Source organism: Schistosoma haematobium, chromosome 6 (genome assembly GCF_000699445.3).
Source record: "Schistosoma haematobium chromosome 6, whole genome shotgun sequence".
NCBI lineage: Eukaryota > Metazoa > Platyhelminthes > Trematoda > Strigeidida > Schistosomatidae > Schistosoma > Schistosoma haematobium.
The window spans coordinates 14370031-14382148 of NC_067201.1; the positions used below are offsets into that span (position 1 = coordinate 14370031).

The 12118-nt window shown below is 32.9% G+C and overlaps 1 protein-coding gene across 1 annotated transcript in view; it reads right to left on the reverse strand.

The window, feature by feature from the left end:
• ZAP70 (Tyrosine-protein kinase ZAP-70) overlaps positions 1–8663 on the reverse strand; it is a 122300-nt gene extending 113637 nt beyond the window's left edge. Inside the window, exon 1 of the mRNA XM_051216913.1 lies at positions 8455–8663. The gene's annotated coding sequence lies outside the window, so the exon portion shown is untranslated. The remainder of the gene's footprint in view (positions 1–8454) is intronic.
• Positions 8664–12118: the final 3455 nt, after the last annotated feature.

A 12118-nucleotide genomic window follows, 5' to 3' on the forward strand; every position in this document is an offset into this window, starting at 1 on the left:
TTTTTTTTCTAGAAAACAATACCCAATATTACTTAGATTCACTCATCTGTATACATCTTTTACGATGTAATATAAAATTGAAAATTCCTCATTTCATACTGATACTTTGTATTTGAAATGAAGGAAATTTAAATGACGTATAATATCTGTATTAGCCACATTGAAACAGTAGATTATATTTTTAGGCAAGATATAATTACAGTCTGAATACATTCATATTAGAAATGAATAAAACCAATCTCATCGTTGTTAAATTTTTATGTATAACTTCTATTGAAGATGTATAAAAAGTAATCAACTATAGAATGTATAAACTTGTTATCGGTTGTGAGGAAAGATATGAAAAAATAATTCTTATTATAAAATGATCCAGCTGTCACCTACTTATAATGCTTTGTATGAAGCGTTTGAATAACGCATTGGTGCTTAAAGCAAAAGACACTCTATAAACAAAGATGGATAGTGGCTAGCAGTGGAATTCAAGACGCACAATGGTGTTTGAAGCGAACGGTACTGGGTTCGAGTTACAGAGTGAACATCAACTTTGAGATGCAGGTACACCCAGCTGACAACTCCCAAATAAGGTAAAATGCACGTCCTGGATTCCACTGCTAGCCACTAGAGGTCTGCTTATAAAGCTTGTGACCTAAGGCAATATTGAGGCAGTCTGCACAGGATGTACATATACCAACAACAGACTGGTCAATTGCAGTCCTAAATAACAACTGCAAGATACAAGTAAACAACACCAAGTGAATTTAAAAAACACTCTAGTTTAAGTTCCAATATCAGCATCAACTCTGGAAGGCAGGCATATCCAGCTGGTGAATTTCATACAAGACGAAACAAGCATTCTAAATCCCACTACTAGCCACTATCCAATTTTAATAAAAACTGTAGCTGCTTCCATTTTTATTCACTTTTACTATAAATATACTATCCGAGGTAATTCTTTCTTCGTATGGCAATAGGAAAACGTTTGAGATCACTTTTCTCAAATAAGTTGATATAAAAGTGGTTGATATCTCAGCAAATTTACTGGTAAGAGTCAGGGTTTCATGATTTATAAACCAATTTTTAGTTGTTAAAATAAAATAAAAAAGTGCTGATCAACAGATCACATGTTGTGATACGAAGGGGTCACATGACAGCTGTTTAAAAGACCTAATTTATTACGTAAGCCCCGAGTGATTTGAGATCAAAGATGGAACTACTGATCAAAAGAATATATTATTTTGTAATAAAATAACATGCCTAAATACAAACTAATAACAGATAAATAGGGATGATTAAATGTTATGAAGAATTTGAGGAAATCAGTCTCATGGGTTGTTCACGTTTCAATCATTCAAGGCCTCTATTAGATCACAAAAGGATTTTAGTTGATCCCAGAGACTTTTTCACTTTGATAATTCTGTCAGACCTGTTGATAGTTGACACTACCTATATGTAAATACAAAAATTTGATCTGCCTTTCTTCAATATACATCATCTTTGTCTAAAGATGAGTGTATTGCTCACTAGTTTGCAATGATATTCTATAGAAAGGTGTAATGAAAGCGTTAACAATTTCCATCAGTTGAATTAACCAGGATATGTATTATGGCATGACTAGCTAATAAATATCAATAAATAACTGTTAGTCAACTTTACTTTCTTATCAAACTGTATTAAAAATGATACCTGAATAAGTCTTAAAGAATCAGCCTTTTAAAACGACAGAAGTCGCAAACATATTCTTTTCTTTTTAAAAATTCTTGTATATATATACTTTAAAGAATTCTGTGAAGTATCAAACAAGCCTGTATATTTTTCACTTGTCTTTTTTTAGGAACCAACTCTTTAGTTAACAAACAATTTTTTCACATCACTTCTCTTTACTAAATAACTAGACAAATCTTAGTCCGACTACTGAACGTAATGACAACTTTAAACTCCTGAAAGGCTACAGAAACATAGTCTCAATATAGTATATCTCCTACACATGTTCCTTGCAACCCTAGGACGTATTCAAGCAATATTCCATTTGTATACAGGAAATATGAATACGTTTAATTGAATTACACATAACAAAAACAGTAGTAATTTCTTAGAATTTGAGGCTGGGTGACTCGGTTTCAAATTCCATAGGGAGCATAAGTTTCATCAAGATTACAAGTACTCCTTGATGAAGAATGCCAACTAGGATTAAATCTAAGTCAAATAGGGCTTCATACTGACTACCTCCAACTACATAACATAACAAAAAGTGTAGGTGTGTTTCTTTAAATAATACTTTTCAGTCGTTTAGTTAATTTGAAAATTTGTGTAGTTATGTCACAGACTAGCTTCAGTTGACAGACTATTGCGGGCCAAAGTAAACTTAATTGTTTCGTCTCAATTTTAGATTTCTCACATGTGAGAACCTTTTTGTTTATAAAGGATTCTACTCTTATAAACTAGTTGAATATCTATCACTTTACTTATGCTGCAATAATACAATGCATGAATGGGCAACATTCAAAAAAATGTTACCTTTCAATGGTTTATGTTATGAATAATGACAAACATTTGGATCCAGAGCATGTGCTTTGTCTTATATGGATGAATAAGCGACCCGAATACTACAGTTAGTATTCCAAACCAAATAATCAATCAATAGAGATATTATTGAGTCATTCATCTATTCAATGATCCCATGTACAACCAACGGTCGATCAGTTCAATCTTGACCATTCAAACGATGGTATATCAGGTTAGTGCATGAGCTTATTAATGATAATAAGGTTATATTTGATTACGAAAATCTTAAATTCTTCATATTATCCATGATCAAAATTTTTTAATATGAAATTTCTCAGTTTTCCTGTTGTAAATGCGATCATTAGTCCAGAGGGAAATATATTTTTCTGGATAAGATAAGATATTAAGCTGACACATATTTTTTGCCATAAATCATGTGAAGCTAGAATGACATCCAAATTCATGGAAATTAAAATCTCAGCTTAATAAATAGTCCTAGATTCTTTAATTCTATAATATATTTCTTGAATTTTATTCAATGGATAACTTAACATATCAATAATAAGACAGAAAGAGGAGAGAACAAGCAGAAACACATAGGATATAATATGAATACAGATTTATTACTATGGGTCAATCATTGTTCACTTATTCTGACCTTCATAAAATAATTCATTATATATATATATATATATATATATATATATATATATATATATATATATATATAAATCAGTTAAGATTGACACTAATGTATTGATAATATTTGAAAAAAGTTCTACATTGGAAACCAATGTAACTCAACATTCACCGTTTAATCAATATGTCAAAACTGGTGTTTATAATCAAATTGCACATAATTTAAAGAGATTTGATTCGATTAGAATTAAATTACAAGAGCTACATTTAGAAAGAGCTTTTAATCTCAAAGGTTAGACTAAAATAGGCTGAAACAGAGGACTTTTTTTTAATTGCTATTTAGAAGGATTCAGTCTTCACGTATGAACTTAGACCTGGCCTCGAAAACTCGTATTCTAAGTGGTTTACATTGAATCGCTCTAAACACACATTTCTTTATTGTATTACTATAACAAATATATTCTTACATTTTCCAGGGTTTTTTCAATCGTTGAGGATTTGGAGAAAGATACTAATACTGGGTGGTTTGAATTTCGAATGTTAATAGTTATGTTTATGAAATTATTTCTTTGAATAACATAACAGGTGTATAACATAGAACAAATACCGATTTAATACAAATTGAAGTTGATAAATCAATAATACATCAACATAATTGTTCTTAGTTTACCAACAGCATTTAAATTGAAGCACAGTAAATATTTACCACCTACCGAGAAGATAATGAAAGTGGATATCGAAAGATAATAATCAAAAGGAATTTCCTTTAGAAAAACTACTGGTACATTTGTATATTTTTACAGTTCATTGGTTTGTTTAACTTCAGTGAACATTATTTTTCCAGTATCTCATTTAATCTTTATTTAGATATTTGTCAACTTATATGAAAAATAATTATAATTTTGTGCTCTTTAATTAAACAGAATATACCTATTATGTGAAGATACTATACAGTTGAATAATATGTGTATTACAAATAAACCTATATATTAGCTACTGGTTTTGTTAGTTGACAAGTTGTACATTTCTGAGTTCCATAATTTACATCTTGAACTGACTTTATTTAGACAACGATTGAAAACCAGAAAGCACTAAGTGACGGTTCCGTCCTAGTATAGCACTCCTCAGTGGTGTTCAGTCATGGTCGTGCTACGATGCCTACTCAGTGGTCCAAAAATTGAGTGTTTGCTATAAGAATTGAAAAGCCATGGGTTCGATCCGCAATGAGGTTGCAAGTCCACACTGCTAGAGGTCAACATTATAGAGTGTAACAGCTGTACTATGGGTTCCTGTTTTTCAAGCGGCTATTTAAGATCGTTGAATGTAATAAACTATGAAATTCTACAATCTCAAAAGCCCCACTATATCTCTGATTACATATATATAGTGAATTCATTTTTGTCACTGTAATAGGTTTAACAATTCTAAACTCTCACCTATTGACTCCAACATAGTACAAAGTAAAACCAGTGATATCCTAGCGACAAATATCTTGTTGAAAGGCGTACAACTAGTGTTTTATATCAAACATTAGTCGATTATGTATCTTATAGTATTTTATAAACAATGAATAACAATTGTAAATATTTCGCCCATGAAAAAGGTTAGTTCGAGGCATTGGATAAATAAAACACTAATGCTCTATGTTTTCTATCCTAGTTAATAATTTATGTAATTTAATAATAAAACTTAATCACTAAAGAATAGAAAAATGATAGTATTTTAATAAAACGGTGATGTCAAAAATCAACTATTGAAAGGAAATGAAATAATAAAAAGAAAATTCACCAAAATGAGTTTTGTACATGAAGTGGTCACATCCTGGAAACCATAGATTGGTGTGTTTGTATTTTGTTAAGGTAATTAAAAGTTTTATTGACCAATAAACGTGATATAGTTACTACACTTGATGATGAAAAATTGTGTCGAGCTTAATTTCAGTGCTAATACTTAAAACCAATGAATAAGTCATTGTGACGTAGCATTTTATGGTTTTTTAAACAAACATCCATGAGATTTGTGTCTAAACTTGACAGAATACAGTATCAAATATTGAATCGCACGAAATTTAAATAATGTCTTGTGGATATTAAGCAACATGAAATCTTGATCTGAAACTGCTTATTAATTGTGCTCAAGCATCTAACACTTTTCTGTAGGCTAATGTCAAAGTCTTAAACTTAAAATGTTTCAAATTAGCCTTTCTCAAAAGATTTTACCTTAAAATGAAACTAAAGTGAGAGAATAATCGATTTCATTCAAAAATGAGAACAGTCTCAAAAGTTAAAAGACAGGAATGTATACATTAGAATTAGTTTTAATTACGACAAATGAATTTAATGAGTAAGAGGTGATAATAAAGTTTAACTCAAACAAAACTTCGTTAAATTAGCTTCTTATCATTCTAATAATTCAAGTGCCTTAAGGAGACAAGACTTTTTAGTTTTCACTACCAAGGTTTTCTTAGGTTCTTTGAATAACAACCTCAACTGAAACATATTTATCTCAACTCCTTCGTTGACATTGAGTGGGATGGCTGAACAATTTTTAGCCATTTAATAAATGAGTGATACATAGAAAAATAACTTAGAATTGATATTTTTTGTAACGAATCACATAACAGCAAACATACGTCTATAAAAAGTGAATACTTCTAAAATATTATATTATTCAAAAAACTGGCACTCTATAGTCTGCAAAATGTTTTTGAGTGGTGAGATATTTAAGTTGTTTGTTATTTTTTTGATAGTAACCCCGTTCCTTTGTCTTATTTACATCTTACGAAAGATTATCCCGACAATTGAGTACAAAGATATACCGTATCAAACCAAACTTTAAAGCGCAGCCTTAAAAATATGAAACTCAAACGATTTGTTTACCTGTAAAAGCTAATATACTTTACTCAGTTTACTAAGAAGAAATAGAACTAATGATTTTAATGGACATTCTTCCCATTCTTTGGCTATCAAAAAGAATCACGCTTGTGATTCAAAAATGATTGGAGTCTACTGGAGACTTGTGATCTTCGGTTGAAAACCTTTGATAACATGAATCAAAGTCAGTCGTAATAACAAAAAAGTATTTATTCTCCATTTCCCTTTAAATTTTGAAATTCTACATTATTTCATCACTTTGTCCCGTTCTATCTCTTCATCCTTCCTAATCATATTCTCTACTCCTCATCTTGTCTACCACTGTAGACGTCGCCGCTGTTTCTACATTTCTATTAGTCATCTTGTTCATTTGGTAGTGTGGCAGTGTGAGCTGAAATCGATTTTTTTAGTCCTGAAGTGACGTTCTCTGACCATTTATAATATAAAAATCAGATTTTCACAAACAACATGACCAAAACTCCCTTTGACTTGGTATGAACCTTATCATAAATACTCTGGCAAGCATTTCCATAGGACCGTATGATGAAGCACCAGTGTGACCTTAGGCGCAGTAATCACTAATAAATATCTCTGGCTGCAAAAAATCTAATTGAAATTATTGTCATCAAAATATTTACTTTTTGACATTACATAAACTTAAGAAGATTAAATATACCTAAATGAGCCAGAACACGATAAAATACCAAAGATTTTTGTCGATACGTACAAAGATTGGTGAATCAAGTCGAAAATACCTCCTTTTACCTTTTTTATTTCTGCCTGTCACAATAATATATCTCTACAAAATATGTGAAATAGAATCTAAGATGATGTGTGAATACCTTGAGCGCTTAAAGTCCAAAAACTTACCAGGTTTTCAGAATAAAAACCCGAGCCTAGATATTTTCCTATTAAATATTTCATTTCAGTTTTGCCTCTTAAAATAACTATTCATAAAAGGAAACTGTTTAATGTAAATACAGTCCTGTTCACTTAAAAGTTGTCGCTAAGGTAACTGATTTCTTCTTATAAATAAAGTGAAAATACTGGGAATATCTGTTTTGAATGACTACCTATACGATAGCCTCTAGTTAACAAAGTACATAAGGATTAAAACGCTTCATATTTTAGAAGGGAAATAAATGTTTAACAAAATCATACCTTATAAAATATCTAGAAACTTATGTTCTGTTCCAGAGTAGAGAGTAAAACGTGGAAAATGTTCAAATTAGGACGCTCTAGCAAGAGCGTACTATATGCATCTACGAATTAACTAATCTTTTCACACTGTTTTTGCTTAGTACATAAAGGTTTCAAGGCATCAGTTTTCCGCAGCTATGTCAAACAAATCACTGTATCTTTAACGCTAGAAAAATCAGAATACACATTATTTATTGAAGACATAAAAATTAACTTCTATTTTCAAATTCACTCGTGGTAATTAACTTCGATTGTTTCAGATGTCTTAAAAAGTCGAAGTTCAACATATCCAAAGTTAAAAACCAAGATAAGCATATATTCAAGTTTTATAATTCGCACCATTACCACTTGTAGAAGTAATCAAACGCAAAAATGGGTGCCTACTAGATAACATATTCTACGGAAAGGTAAAATTTAACCATGTGTGTTAATTATTTGGGTCTTATAATATAACTGGTAGATTAAATATGGTTTGTCACTATAATTTATGGACAAATCAACCATGTATAAGATAACAAGTCACAGATTTTGACGCAAAATTCATCCATCCATTTGGCTAAATAAAGTTTTGGTATTAAAGCTAATGTCGGTTCGGAATGAAAACCCTAAATCTAATTCATAACCCTAACCATGAACTGTAAATCATAATTCTAATTCCTCACGCTGGTTTATAGTCCTCATTTCGTCCCAGTTATTAGGTGGATACTCTCAAAGTCACTTTGCGTCGCTCAAAGTTCGTCCATAAATTATAGTCTCATCGAAAGTTGTCTCAATACTTGATTTAAAAATGTCAAGCCACAAACATAAAGTCTCAAAATCAAAGCGAAAAATGTATACACATTTATGTACACACATGTATTGCAAAGCAACACAAGACGATAAAGAAGTCATTAATGGCTTACATAACTAGATTTTCAGCCAATCGAACTTTGAGGAATCGATTCTACTATTCACAAACTACACATCTATTTGACGAATGTGATGTAAGTTAAGAAAACGTGAAATAAGACAGGGGATACGTGATAGACGTGTTTTATCACAAACAATGATGTAAGCAGTCTTAAAGTTTGCACATATTAAAACGTTCTTATTATGAAGAACGGTGAAAAACCCAACTAAAAAGCATAATACGTACACAAATTAGTTGAACAATTCATTCTGTTTCTTTGAGTGCAGATAAAAGCAAATTATTTACTTATAACGGCAAAAGTATCACTTAGTTTAGTAAATAGATACTTACCAAGATACTACTAAGAATTATGCGAACAAATTATCCGTAGATAGCAACGATAATGACTCATGATGCTTCATAAATAGCGGTGTTTAAAGCGAAAAGAATACATGTAAATTGGTTCATTCAAACAACAATACGCGTTGGTTATAGATCTTTGCTATCTGCAGCCTTCTATATGACTAGCCAAATACCAGCTAGCTATGTCAAGCATAAAGAGTGATATTTGACAATAATTTGCGATTTATCCATTAATCACCCGTACCAAACGTTACATAACGTCGGTAAAGCATTTGATTCCATGCCGACATATCATATGTATATAACCTACGAAAAGCTCAACATACCAGGCTTTGGTAGTAAATGCGCAACGTAAAATTTGCCTATGTGAGATAAAGTAGTCGAACAAAGCTGTGCATACGTTGTCACTAATATGCTAGAAGATGCTTTTGAAGGAATGGAAGCGACATAATCTATTGCATACGTCAAAAATACGATACCTACGAAATCATATTATCTCTGCTAAGTCACGGTGCATTAAAATGTTGGTTTTAGACTGTGTCTGAAATAAATCAATATTTATGGAGCAAAACTCAGCAGATCATGAATCAATAGTTCAGAACTGTTGCTGATATAGACTCATTCTTTATATTTATAATAAACATAATTAAATATTTATGAAAAAACTTTTCGGCAGTTTGTTCAAAAATGTTCGTCGGCAGGCGTCTGTTTTTTTCAAATGATAATCGCTTGATAACTTTTAGTCAGACGGCAGATAAATTTTCGTCATCTCGCGGTTAACGAACAAGATATTAGTTTCTCATGTCGGTGTTGCATCGTATTTTATACAAAATGAAGAAAGGTTTCCATATTGCATCCTGCCATAGTTTTACTAATCCATATCATTCTAACAAAAACATCTTACACAAAATCGGCATGGCGACCCTGTAGGCGAAATTCTATGACATTCGTTTCATCATCATCACCATCATCTGTACGATCTTGTTTTGTAATCCCATATAACGCACTATGAAATAATTGCTCATTCGATATAGCTGCTAGGGTTTAGTACCCTGGTCACTGTTCTATACGAATAAGCTTTGCTTTTCGGGTTGTGAAGGGCTTGAATAGTGTCCAGATCACCTGGAAAACCAATATAAGATCACACCTTTCCAAGCTTTTCTGTTACTTTGCAGAGAAACTCTAGGTCTCATAGATTTCCTTATCTTCAAAGAAAACTTGAACAGGATAAGCAATCGAAATACTGGGAGGTGTCTCACTCCAAACATCATTAAATACAATATACAAATGTATAACAGCAGTGATAGATTCACTTCGAAGTTCTTGACTGATTTCAGTCTCGCACTAACACTTGATATGTCACAACTCAAGTATAAAGCCAAAAATTATACCAAAACATTATTAATCACACAAAATTTTCTGTAACTACACAAATAAAACCAATTTTATAATGAACGACGAGGTAATAACTTACTTGCTTACTTCACGCCTTTTGCCCCTCACGGAATAGCATAGGCCGACCACCAGCATTCGCGATCCAACTCTATCCAGAACAATCCTTTCCAGTTCCTTCCAGTTGCTATTCATACTTTTCAAACCTGCTTCCGATTCTCAACACAGTGTGTTCTTTGGTCTCCCTCGTTTCCGTTTCCTTTCAAGATTCCAAGTAAGAGTTTATATTGTGATGAAATTTGATTTTCACAATGTGTCCCATCCACTTCCAAAAGCTTTTCTCCAAATTCCTCTTCATATGGAATACACTGTGTTCACACAGCCAACGAAAATTGAATACTTTGGGTCGAAAATTAATTATCAATACTCGTCCATTTCTGACGATGGATGTAGTGTTTCTCCAACTTTCAGCTCCGTACGGTAGAACTGTCTAGACGTTCGTTGTGAAGATTCTGACTTTGATTATAGTTGAAAAACAGTTGTTTTGAGTCCCTTGTGTACTTCAATTATAGAAATGCTGCCATTGCTTTGACAACCCTTGCTTGTACGTCTGATTTAGATCCTCCACGTTCATCGATGATGCTGTCGAGGTTAATGTACGTTTCCACTACCTTCTGAGTTTCTCAAGAGAAGATAATAAATGTCAATATAAAAGCCCTTTAATTAAAAGTTATCGTTTGCAAAAGGCTGCAAAGAGTCGGTGGTGGTATTAGTTCTAAAACACATTATCTTTGAAGCTCAATAAACGATAGCAAAGAAAATATTCACTCATTATTCAACACTTGAGGAGGTTAAAAAATGTTGAACGGGGAAACATTTAATCAGTATGGTATGGTTCGGCCATGCAAGCGTTTTAACCACTATATAACCTCCTGTTTTCGTGTTAAATATAGTGTTCCCTTCCCAGCCAAAATGTATTATTTGAAAGTCCGCAACCACCTTCACTTTGTTTCACTATAGGACGAGTCAGTATACATAATAGTGTGATTTCCACGTAAAGTCTGGTAGATCAGGTAGTCACATCATGGCAAATATACAGTTGTGGAATCGGTCTATTATTCTAGTAACATTGATAAGTTTACTATTACCAACCTAGACCATGATACTACAAGTTTGTAGTTACGTAGTGCCAAATGATACGAGAGAATGTGCACTTTCCACAATGTTTTTGATATGAAAAGGGCAATAAATCTTGCAAAGATACCAATGACCCGAAACACGCGTTACTTACAGCTTACAGTCAATGTTGTGACTGTATAACCATGAGCGGAAGTAGACGAAAGCACAACATAATTCACACTCAACAGAAATCAATGGAGACTAGCTTATCAGCGCAACAAATGATATATTTTTCTCGAGATAAAATGTCCTGTAAGTACTCGATATTGATGCTCACTTTTCACGTTTTGTCTTACACATTCTGGCTGGGGGAACTCAGTCAGCCATCTTCACCAATCACGACAGGGCAGCTTAGATCACATACTTCTCGATGCATCGACCATAATCCAAATATATCCCCGAACTACTTCATTACTGACTTCTGGCTTGACCGGCTTTGAGCCCTTAGATTATAAGAGTCTAACGGATAATAGCATAGCTAATCACCAAATACCTGTGAAGATGGCACAGGTATCCAGTGTTTGACAACGCTTTTACCAGTAACACCTAAGATAATCCGTACCCACCCACAGAAATCAAAAGACAGAATCGAGGAGATCAGAAGCTGTATTCGACGATTGCCAATACATCGGAATGGTCTGGTCTGGTCTGGCTAGCGATTGCCGTAAATGTTGAGCACAGCGTTTTCACACGTGATCTGGTGCGGATGCATGACCGAGCGCCTTCAGCTAGGTGAGTCCATTAAAACGTATAGCCAGCATCGAACGTCGAAAACTTACACAGCTATTTATTTTGGGGGTTTATTTACCGCTACAGATCACTTCCCCCTCTAGTGGGGCAGTGATGACCCTAAGACGTGGCCAGCCAGAATTTTAAGCCCAACGAGTTTTGTCGTTGGTAAACACTCTTCTGATAGCTTGCTAGGTTTAGCAGAGTCTGGTCGTCTTTTCTTACTATATAGAACCGTGAAGTACAGTATAGTAAAAAAAGAAAAAGTACAATGAAAATTTCGGCTCCTCGTAAACTTCATCGTTCTCTTCCACCCGTCCTGGAAAAGAAAGAAGAAAATGTAAGTGAATGT